Below are 11,843 nucleotides of genomic sequence, written 5' to 3' on the forward strand. Positions count from 1 at the left end.
ACATCATTACGATGACTATTGTATTGTCAAAGACTGTTTTCCTATTGAGGTAGCCTCATTGAGGAGGAATTCTCTGCCTCTGGGGCCTAGCTGTCCATAAAGGATGAGGCTTAGAAGAGGCCACCCCTTCAAGAAAAGAACAAATTATTTCCAGAATGAGGGAAGGTAGGAGACAGATTTGGATAAGCCCTTGGAAGTGACAATCAGGGTGTCGTGACTTTGACTTACTCCTCCATAATTGCTCCTTGGTCAGAGAAAGCAAAATTCAAGCACAGAGGGTGTTTCCTATTTTACCTTTCAGGGTTTTAAAAGGGGAAAGTCCTGCAAGGTCAGCAGAAACTCAAGAAGGGTCTAGAGCAAAGCACAGAACTGCCAGATAAAAGGGGCAACAGGAAAAACATTGGGCCAGGACTGAGGGAAAGCCACCAATATTCTTTTTTTAAATATAGTTTATTAATTTATTCATATTACATCTCAATTGTTATCCCATCCCTTGTATCCTCCTATTCCTTCCTCCCTCCCCCATTTTCCCCTTACTCCCCTCCCCTGTGACTGTGACTGAGGGGGACCTCCTCCCCTTGTATATGCTCATAGGGTGTCAAGTCTCTTCTTGGTAGCCTGCTATCCTTCCTCTGAGTGCCACCAGGCCTCCTCATCCAGGGGACATGGTCAAATATGAGGCACCAGAGTTCATGTGAAAGTCAGTCCCCACTCTCCACTCCACTGTGGAGAACGTCCTGTCCATTGGCTAGATCTGGGTAGGGGTTTGAGCTTTACTGCGCGTATTGTCCTTGGCTGATGCCATAGTTTGAGCATAACACCTGGGCCCAGATCTTCCCGTCATAATGTTCTTCTTGTAGGTTTCTAGGATCCTCTGGATCCTTCTATTTCCCCATTCTCCCATGCTTCTCTCACCTAAAGTCCCAATAGGATGTCCTCTCCTTTGTCCCACTTTACACCAGAAAACAGCTGGTTGAAGCCCATACAAAGCATTCTGAATGAGCCCCACCCTCAGCAGCATTCATGGCACTTTCTGGTACAATAAAAGCTAGCCAACATGGAGGAAGCTTTTAGTCCAGTTCCAGCTGGATTTCTCCATGTCTTGTTACTGCATTGTGTGATGTCTTCTTCAGCGAAAGGATTGGACCTAAGAGCAATGGCAATAATCTGTATTGGTTTCAGGGCCTCTTGGAACTTCCTGATCAAAATTTCAATTTTTTTAAAGGAATGAAGTGAGCAGAAGTCTTACTGTGCAGCCCAGGTTGGTTTCAAACTCCCCGTCTTCCTGCTTATCTCTCTGAGTCTGGAACAACAGGCATGTGCCAGCACTCAGCTCCTTTTGTAAAAGATAGGTTCTTACTTTGTAGCTCAGGCTGACCACAAAATGACAATCCTCCTGCCTTGGCCTCCTAAGTGCTGAGATTAGGGGCAGGAGCTGCCATGCATGTCTGGAAGTCTTTTTATTACTAGTAGACAAAAAGCATAACCATTTATCATAAATGAGCATGATAAATATATATTTTTCAGAGTTAGTTTGGCATCTGATGCAAGAAAGATGCTTTAAGGCCATTTCTCAAAAGTGATGTTTATAAATTTTCTAATGTCACTCACTATCTCATTCCTACAAGAGTTACTTTTATTAGGAATAATTCTTGAATTTTACTAAACATATAGGCCGCAGTATAACAAGTATTCCTATTCCAATTGCTTACAATCAAACAGTGGTAATAGTATTTCATACTGAGTATTTATAATAAGGACTAATCATGCCCCGGCAGCATTGCAAGAGCTTTACATAGATTAATTTGACTAAATCTTGCAAATCCCTATGAGACTGGGCTGTGAGCTTTGTGAAGTTAAATTTAAGGGTCTATATTAGTGTTCTAAGGCTGCCAAGTGAAGTGTCATAGTCTGGGTGGTTTAAATGGCAGAAACATATTTCTCCACAATTCTAGAAGCTCAAGTTTGCGATCAGTGTGACATCAGGTTCCTTCAGTGCCCTCTCTCCCTGACATGTAGACGGCCATCTTCCACCTGCAGATCTGTACCATTTTTCTATCATATACCAATTTTTATAGGTATCAGTCATATTGGACTACCCAATCCAATGCCTTGATTCTAACTTAATGTAAATATTAACCACAATAACTAAGAAATGAGAACAATCTCAGCACATAGAGAAGGGAAATGCAGTCGCTGTTACTGTGAATGAATGCCACAGTACATCTCCTTTAAGAAGGAGAAGAGAAGTGCAGAGGAAGACAAGATCTGGACAAGGTCAGCCATGCCTCTGCTCCCAGCACCTAGAGGCCAGGGCAGCAGGATCACAAGTTCAAGGACACCCTGAACTATGCAATGAGATCCTGTCAAAAAAGGAAAAATGGATCAGAAGGGGAAAAGGGCGAGAATTCAAGGATTGGAGGGAGGGAGGGAGGGAGAGAGGGAAATGGATAAGAGTAGGGGAGCAGGAGGAAATGATCCCGTAATTTGCAATACATAGATGTAGTAATTGGAGGGCATGATAACTGAAATAAGCCAAACAGAGAAAGAAAAATAAAATGCTATCTTTATCAAACATGGAATCTGAAAAATCAAATATACAAGAAAGTGAAGGTGGGGACTGCGGAAACTGAGAGACAATTGTCACAGACACAAAGTTCGGGTCCGCAGGATAAATAAGATCCAGTATGCAGCAAGATGAACCTGCTGATAAATCTGTATGATTTACTTGAAATTTGCTGAAAACTAAGCAGGAAATAACCACACACAAGTGGCATGACTAAATAGGCAATTTATTTTATTGTCATATCATTTCACTAAGAAGTAATATGTGCACCTCAAAATATTGTTATGAACTTTGAGTATGTACAATGCTCAAAGGATCAGAAAAGCCTTCTCCATATACACAGCCATATTTTGAGGAACTGATGAGTTCAACTTGAGATTTGAGGGGACTCACTTGGTTTTATAATAAAAGCTACAGTGGTAAAGCAAACCCAAAGCTATAAATGTATGAAGAACATAACCATTACAAACTATAGAAATAATCCCTGAAAGTACAGTCCTTGAAAGCCTATAAATAAAACCAAGCTTCATTAGTAAAAGTCTCTTTAGTCACAGGAAAAAGTTCAATAAAGGATATAATTAGTGATATTAAAGCAGTGAAGGGATTATAAGTGACATTCTGCTTCAAAAATTAAATCATATTTCATATAGACATCTATAAAAACAAGGGAAATTTGGTTGCAGTTTGCTTTGTTTGGGCTGAGCTTTTTATTTTAGCAATGATAACAGCACATTTAGAATGTTAGAAACATTCGTCTTTCATCAGATCTTCTACTGCTATCCTTCACACCTCGCGGCTGCTCATGCCCTGGAGACCGGGGCTCAAGGCATAAATCTGGCAAAGCTTAGAATCTACTGAGGTACAACATATATACATATGCTATGTTAGTAGGTTAAACTCTGCTGTTGGGCCTAAGGAGAAACTTGTGCCATCAGAACTTCGAAGAAGGGACGCTCAATAGCTATTTCCTGTGACTGCAGACTATCTATGCAAAGACTCAATACAAGCACTTCTAGCCCACAACTGCCCCTAAGACTTCCGTCTCATCTCTCCCAAAGCCCAGACAAGCCATCACTTCCTTCCACAAAACACATTCTTTTTAAAAGTCCTCTTTTCTAGTATCCTGTCATAGGTTACTACTCATTTCAAAGAGCTTCACCCACATAGCTTAATTCTGTAGTGAAGTGTTTTTCTCAGCTGTAGTAAGCACATGAAAAAACAAAACAAAACAGCCAAACTCTTAGATGCTAGTCACTTGAGGGTGGCCCACAGATCACACATGCCCTGCTTTCCATGAGATTCTGCACAGAGGACAGTGGCACAGGGAAGCAATGCCCCGAGATGGCAATGAAGTGCAGCCAAAATACAGATAATTATTTTAATTAATGGTAATGATTTTAACGGTTGAACATTTTAACTAATTAATTATGATTGATTGCTTGTTACTAATCAAGGAATATGATTCAAAGTTGTAATTGAAAAACAGGAGCAATAGGTTCCACTGAGAGCATGTCGTAGCCCTACTGAGATGAGGGGCATTATTTTTCTCCCAAAATTCATATTCTAGATCATTCCTGTACTTCCTCCAACCCCATAACTTGTAGGATACTAGTTTCATTTGGGTATTTGGTATCCTTTATTCTAATATGAAATGAGGACACATCCATAGAAATGTATGTTGGTTTTATAGCTGTAACTTTTAACATTGTAGTATTCATCAACGTTTATCCCTGTTTGCCTTCGGTCTAAGTTTCTGATCTTCAAGTAAGAAGCTACTACAACAAATAGACCGCTTAGCCTGTTAAACTTACTTAATAAGTCTAACAAGTGAGAATACAGCTTCCACGTGATTCATATGCAGCATTTTGGACATTGGTTAGTTAAGCCCTTTAAATTATGCCAGATTAAAAAAAATACCACCCAGAGAATGCTCAAGATTAAGACAAGCATGTCTTGGCTCTGTATCTTACCATAACAGGTTTGCATATGGATGCAAGTCAGTATTTCAGTATGACCTGAGAAAGAAGAAATAACAGAGCAATATTAGGGCCTGATTAGTTTGGAAAGAAGGGAAGGCTAGTGTCTCTATATGGCAAGGTGTGAAGATATGGCAGCAGTGAGAGACTAGGCTGGGGCAGGTATAGGCAGAATCCATGCTGTGAGTCTCCTATTATAACAGTAATGAAAGAGTTATGTGGAAAAAAAGCACCAAATGCCAAAGAGTTTCAAGTTGTTTAAGGAAGACCTAGTATAGACCACATGTTGGAAGACTGATGGGACAAAATAGCAAAGCAGGAGGCTGCTCCTGCTGTCCAGGTGACAGGCCTAGATGACGTCAGTGTCAGAGGACACTTTCTGAATAAAGTTACCTGATTTGACTTTTAAAGAAATAGCTGTAGAGGAAAGGAAGATGGAGGCTCATAGGCTGGCACAGTATGCGGGGATCCCTGGGGAACATCTAGGGAAAGATGGACAACAGCTCTCAAAATAAACCTCTACTTTCAAAGACAAAGCAAAACAGAAACTTTACAGAGCAGAACAGAAAAGACCACAGTCCACCCCAAGAGAATTGGTGTGGTCTAGGCAGCTCTTTTCTCCCAGTGAGAGGGAAAGCAACAACAGATTGCCCAGCTTAAGCCAAAAAGCCTCAGAAAATCGGCACAGGAATTTTGAGCAACTGACACTTTTAACAAGAAGAGAAAGAGGGAAAAAGAAACCAAAAGTTAGACATGGCCACAGCATAGGCAGAAGACGGGGAAGGACAAGGAAAACCCTTTGGGTAGGAATATATGAAAGATGTCTTTAAAAAAAAAAAAAAAAGAACGCCCAGCTGAGTTAGCAGATTAGGCCCCTAACCCCCAACATCCCCAAACCATACACTCTGAGAACCTAACAGATATAAGGGACAATATGATGACACGGAGCCAGCAGAACACTTCTAAACCCTGTGCAGAAGAAACTGAGTCAGGGCCATTTAGAATTCATCATGGTGGAGATCTAGTTGGAGTCTGCAGAGGAACACAGACACGGGTTCCAAGCCTAAGTGCTAGACACAGAAAGGCTTACCAGGGGATAGAGTCACACTTGAAGCCTGTGACGGAGCTCTTACCACGGGAGGAAAACCACCCAGGGATTTCACTGGGAGTCCAGAAAAGAACCAGTCAGAAGGCAAAAGATGGGAGTCAGACTCTGCACCACATCCTGCACTCTCTACCTCACTGTTGTTACTTCTTTAATAGCCAATATCAAAAGGCAGGGCAACTTTGGCCTGGCCTATCATTATTCACCCTCTTTCTAATTTTTCTTCCAGTTTTTTTTTTAATTTTATTTTCTTTATTTGTGATAGGGCTATCCAAAAATGATGCAAGACTGTTTTCAGGAGCTCTGTGTACCCTAGTACTCTGAGCCAAGATTGTTTTAGGCCACCTGGTTTATTGCTTCACTTCTCTCATTTTATTCTGTTTTTAACATGATCTACCTCATCTCCCCTCCTGGTCCCAATATCCCCACTTCTATTTACATTTATTTTATGTTTTCTTCTATTATCACAATATTAGAAACTAGTGTTAATTTTTCTCTTTACATTTCCATTAATTCCCTTAGAAACTAATATGTTAGCATAGACAATACTTACTTTACTTCCAAAAACATTGATTAGAATTGAGAGAGAATATTGTCTAATAAGCTATTGCTGTACTTCCATAGTGGGCTTGCTTTTCAATAATGGCTGCTTGTGCAGAATCCTGACCTGCTTTCCCAAACAAGTGAGGTGAAGTTCTGACTGCTGACAGAGACCCTAGTCCAGCACAGAGACATGACACCTCAACACTATTACAACCTAGACCCTCTTAAGCATTGCAGCATCTCTACTGAAAGAGAAATTGTGAATAAAAACAACCCAGCATGACCAGGCATGGTGGAACATGCTCTTAATACCAGCCCTTGGGAGGCAGAGGCAAGTAGATCTCTGTAAGACTGAGGCCAGTCTGGGCCACATAGTGAGTTCCTGTACAGACAGGATTATGTAAAGACACCCTGTCTCAAAACAAAACAAAAGAACAGAAAAAATTCAACCAACACCTAACCTCTGGTCCATACATCCCAGTGCAAACACATAAGAAACACAAAAAGCCAAGGCAACATGACCTCTCCAAAAATTACTAATTTCTGCCTTCTGATTAGATTTAAGATCTGTTCCTTGGGAGGAATTTGTGTCTGCTACCATAAATCTAATCAATAATCTATGGCTAGGTAGCTACAAGGCCTTAATAATAAATAAACTATTATTTATACTTAATAATAATAAAATACTATTATTTTAGTAAATGGAATTTGGACTATCTTTGAAATATGTATCTGTATTAGTGCAATTACCAGTCCTCTTCAGAGAAACTTTCCTTTACAATGCTTAGCACAGAGGCTCACAGCTGGTCAAAGTGCAAAGAGTATGTGTCTGTCAAGTGCTCAGTTGTGTACAGAGTCTCCATATGACATCTGCTTCCCACAAAGCATAGGGTAAGTTGTGGAGGAGAGGTTGGTGGATGGTGAGAGTCAGAACACAGCTGAACTCCCAGGAAACAGTCTCCTGGACGTGGTCATACCTGCTGTATTCATGAGCCAACAGCGGCCTTGGCTGCCTGCACAAGATCTGCACAAGAACAAGCCAATCAACTGTAGGGAGAAATTTGGTTTCTTTAAAAACTGTTATTTTGTGTGAATTTTTTTTCAATCCCAGGTGTGGGATATGGGGCTGTTTCAGACTAACCACAGTAACTAACTCTGACAGGGGCATGGCTCTTGCCAGATGTAGATTGTTTAATTTTTAGAACTCTTGAGAGAGTATGCATGGGACAACCCCAAGAAGAAGGTCTGTGGCAGCTGCTGCTCCCCCTGATGCTCTCCCTGCTGCTGTTGTTCCCCCTCCTCCTCATGCTCCCCCTGATGCTCCCCCTGCTCCTGCCACTCCCCCTGCTCCTGCCACTCCCCCTGCTCCTGCTACTCCCCCTGCTCCTGCTGCTCCCCCTGTTCCCCTGCTCCCCCTGCCGCTGCTGCTCCCCCTGCTTCTGCTGCTCCCCCTGCTGCTGTTGCTCCCCATTGCTGCTGTACCCCCTGCTATTGCTCCCCTGCTGCTGCTCCCCTGCTACTGCTGCTCCCCTGCTGCTGTTCCCCCTGCTGCTACTCCTCCCCTTGCTGCTACTCCTCCCCCTCCTGCTGCTCCCCCTGTTGCTGCCTCTGCTGCTGCTGGCTGCTGTTACTGTGGTTTGCGCCTCCTTTTACATGAACAGAAGTCACTCCAGAAGAATCACAAGTCATCCACATGTGGGTAGCAAATGACTGCTGAGTGCTCCACAATAAGCAAGGCCTCTATAGCATCTCTTCCCACAAAGAAGGATCAGAGTGGACATACGAGGGAGAAGTTGAGGAAGAACGCTGAGGGTGTCTTCTGGACACAGCACTCATGAACTCACTGCAGCTGTGGTTTCTTGCCCAAGACTCACACAAGACTGAGCCCATCAACATTCTGTCCTGTATGGGGAAGGCGCTCGTCAGACACCACCTCTCCCCTCGTTTATAATCTATGGGTCAAAACAAAAGGCATCAACATAGGAGCTGGCTGCTGAGAAGTACTGCAACCCTCTGGCTGAGTCCGATAGCCTGACCGGGAGCAACCGGAGATTAAGGAGGACAACACAAAGCAGACTCCAACCTGGGATTAGGTTGCATGCTTGGATGAAATGACTGCTCAGTGTGTTTCTTACAAACTGGGAAAACAGGCCAGCTAATCTCAGTAGGGGATCTTAGTAAGGGGAAACTGATCATGCAGGCTTCTGAGACAAGGAAACTACCCACTGAGAACCCTGCACATGTCCTTCCTCTGTTAAATGTCAGCTGCTATGCGACCATCTTCCATCATCAAACATCCCACTTGCAGGCATGAGAAGGCCATGCCGTTTCCTTAGCTCTGAGCCCCCTTATAACTTTGCTCAGATCAAGAATGCACAGTAACACAGGGTAAATCCACTCCCCACAAAGAAGAAGGGTCTCAGCAGGAGTGTCTAATAAGAAGTGAAAATGTCCAAAACTTAACATGTATGTGTTTTTCAATGGCAAATTAAAAAAAAATACATTAAAGTAAACCTAACCAAAAAAAAGTGAAGAGCTCTACAATGAAAACTTGAAAATACTGAAAAAGAAAACTTAAGAGAATACTGAAAGATGAAAAAGCACCCAGTGTTCATAAATAGAAGAACATGGCTATTCTACCAAAAGCAATCTATAGATTCAATGCAATCCCCCCATCAAAACCCAATGTCCTTCTTCATAGAAATTATATATATATATATATATATATATATATATATATATATATATATATATATATATATATATATATATATATATGACTTAAGATTCAGATGCTGAGAGCAGAGGGACAATCTTCCCCAGTGAGGAGCACACCACTATGTTATCCAATACCACATGGTCAGCCCTGAAAACACACACAAGTAAGTAATATGCTGTAGACTGGGCATGCTGTATTTCTATATTTAGGAATATAAATGAGTATCTGTGTGTCTAACAGGAGAGGAGTGGCTAGAAAAAAGAGGTGTACAGGTGCAGTGAAAATTTTCACCTATAAAAAATAATGATGGTAGGTTGTTTTCGGGAAATGAGTACAATTGGAGATGATCATATTAAGAAAATTAAGTCAGTCTCAGAAAGACAAATATCGCATTTTCTCTCATTCGTGTTTTGTATATGTTATATAGCTATCTAAGGGGTGTGTGTGTGTGTGTGTGTGTGTGTGTGTGTGTGTGTGTGTGTATGACAATAGAGCAACAGCAAAGCAACTAGCAAGAAGCCATTGAGAAAGGGGAGGGGAGGAGAATAGAAGATAGAATATTTTCAAAGTTCATGCATACATGAAAATGTTCTTACATAGCCCAGAACCATTTACAGCAAATACACTCTTAAATTAAATTTTCCAATATTCCTCCTTTGCAAAAATCTTATATTAAACTCTGAAGTAGAAACAATATCTTTAGCCCTGTCAGACAGTAGCAAGATAAAGTTACAGTGTTTGTATTTCAGCCAAGAAAATGCTTTACAAAGTCAAGGAGGAAATGGACAGAGCTGATACAATAATGACACTCATGTCAACTCTTTTTAAAAGTCTTGTTGCAAATTGTCCACTCAGGAGTTTACCCTTGGACATTTTTAATCTCAGGTCACACTTCCTTCTGGCATTTGGCATTTTCCCAGTCACCACCATCTCTTCCCATCAGTCAGTGGAAATATTCACCAAGCATAATTAGAAAAGTAAATCTGCCAGAGAAATTGTCATGTTTTCATTTAGATTTAGCCAGTGTTAAACAATGGATAGTCAGTTCATTTTCCTTCCCTGGAAATTTAAAAACAAACACCAAAGCAATCATCGAGACCCATCTGAACTGGGTGTGAACCGAGCCTCCGCAGCTTGCTCTGCTAACTGTACACTCACTCCTGCTCCTAGTCAATGCAGGACTTCTGAGATGGCGCTAGAGTATTTGGTGTGGAAAGACAAAACAACACAGATATTGAAGGGACAGAAAGGCAAAGGACATCAGTGGAGACCACTGTGCATCACAAACTGGCGTGTAACCTCACATCCAGCTGTAAAAGAAAATCCACTAGCTACACTTGCTTGTAGAATTCACTCTGTTTTTTCCAGAATGATAAACATTAGGAAGAGCATTCTAGTGCTCAGCTGTGGGCCTCAGGTACAGGAGGCTGGTGGGTTTAGGAAGAGCACCTCTCAGAAGGGATGAGGTGCTCTCTGATCTAGAGACCTAACCCTGTTCCTCATGGTTTGCTCAGCATGCTTTCTTTTCTTTTCTCTTTTTCCAGTGAGACAGCTCAACTTTACTTGGGGGAAAAGGGGGTTATATAGAACTTTGGTCCGGGATTTCCAGGGTGAGCGCACATCGTTGGTTGGGGCTTAAGGTACTGAGAATACCTCATTTGCATGGAGCTCAGCCTGTTGTTTGTTCTGTTTTGTGTGTTGGTGGCGGTGGTCTTGTTTTATATTACCCAGTGCAGCCTCTTGGTAGTTGGAATCATTCAAAGTGGTTTGGGCCCTCCCACATCAATCACTAATCAAGAAAATGCCTCTACAAACTGACCTACAGGCCTGTCTGACAGGAGAATGTTCTCAGTTGAGAGTCCATCTTCCCATATGGTCCCAGCCTCTGTACATCCTAAAGAAGAGAGTGCACACCCAGGTAAGTAACAAACACACACATAGGAAGATAGGAAGAGCTGGCTTCTCCATTCTGAGTGGCATCTTAGAAACATTTTTTTTTTTGTGCTGTGAACCAACTATAGTCCTTACAGGGAGGAAGGGGTCGATGGCAGGCTGAGAACTAAAGAAATCTTGGGGTGATTTTGGATTCACAACCAGTGCTGTGTAAATTACACAATCTGATACTCATCCCTTAGGGACCAGGACATTGACTGGAATATGGTAGAGCTGAGACTTCAGGTGGCCTAGTTTAAGACAAAGTGATGCCACCCCCCCTAGTCTAGACCTAGCTATTATGCACAAACATTTCAGCAAGCTGATACTAAACAATTGTCCCTACTAAAATCCAGGGCAGTGACACTCAGCAGAATTTTCTACCAAGGTGGGTGTGGTTTGTAGCTATAATGTCTACAGTGGTGCTCCCCGGATATACATGTCTGCAAAGGCACTAATGCATCTGAAGCATTGAATTTTTACTTTGTTTTCTTTTAGTTAGCCCCAAGAGGTTAATGGCCACCATCTAGCCATCTTGATTAAACCAGCTCACGCTGGCAAGTATGTGAAGCAAAGGAGACACTGATCCATTTCTGGTGTAGTGTAAACTTGTACAGACACTGTGGAAATCAGTACGGCAATTCCTCAGGAAGATGAGAATCAATCTACCTCAAGACCCAGCTATTTCACTTTTGGGCATATACCCAAAGAATGCTTCATCTTACCATGTTCCCTGTTGCTCTATTCATAATACCTAGAAACTGGAAACAACCTAGATGTCTCAATTAAAAAAATGGATAAAGAAAATGCAATAGATTTACACAATGGAGTATTACTCATCTTATTTTTTAAAAAATCAGGAAATCAGCAGGCAAATGGATGGAACTAGAAAAATAGCATCTCGAGTGAGTAACCCAGACCCAGAAAGACAACTGTAGTATACATTTGCTTATATATGGATATTAGCCATTAACAAATGATAATTAAGCTACAATCCATATA

This window comes from Acomys minous (assembly GCF_964271855.1).
Source record: "Acomys minous genome assembly, chromosome: 9".
Taxonomy (NCBI): Eukaryota; Metazoa; Chordata; class Mammalia; order Rodentia; family Muridae; genus Acomys; species Acomys minous.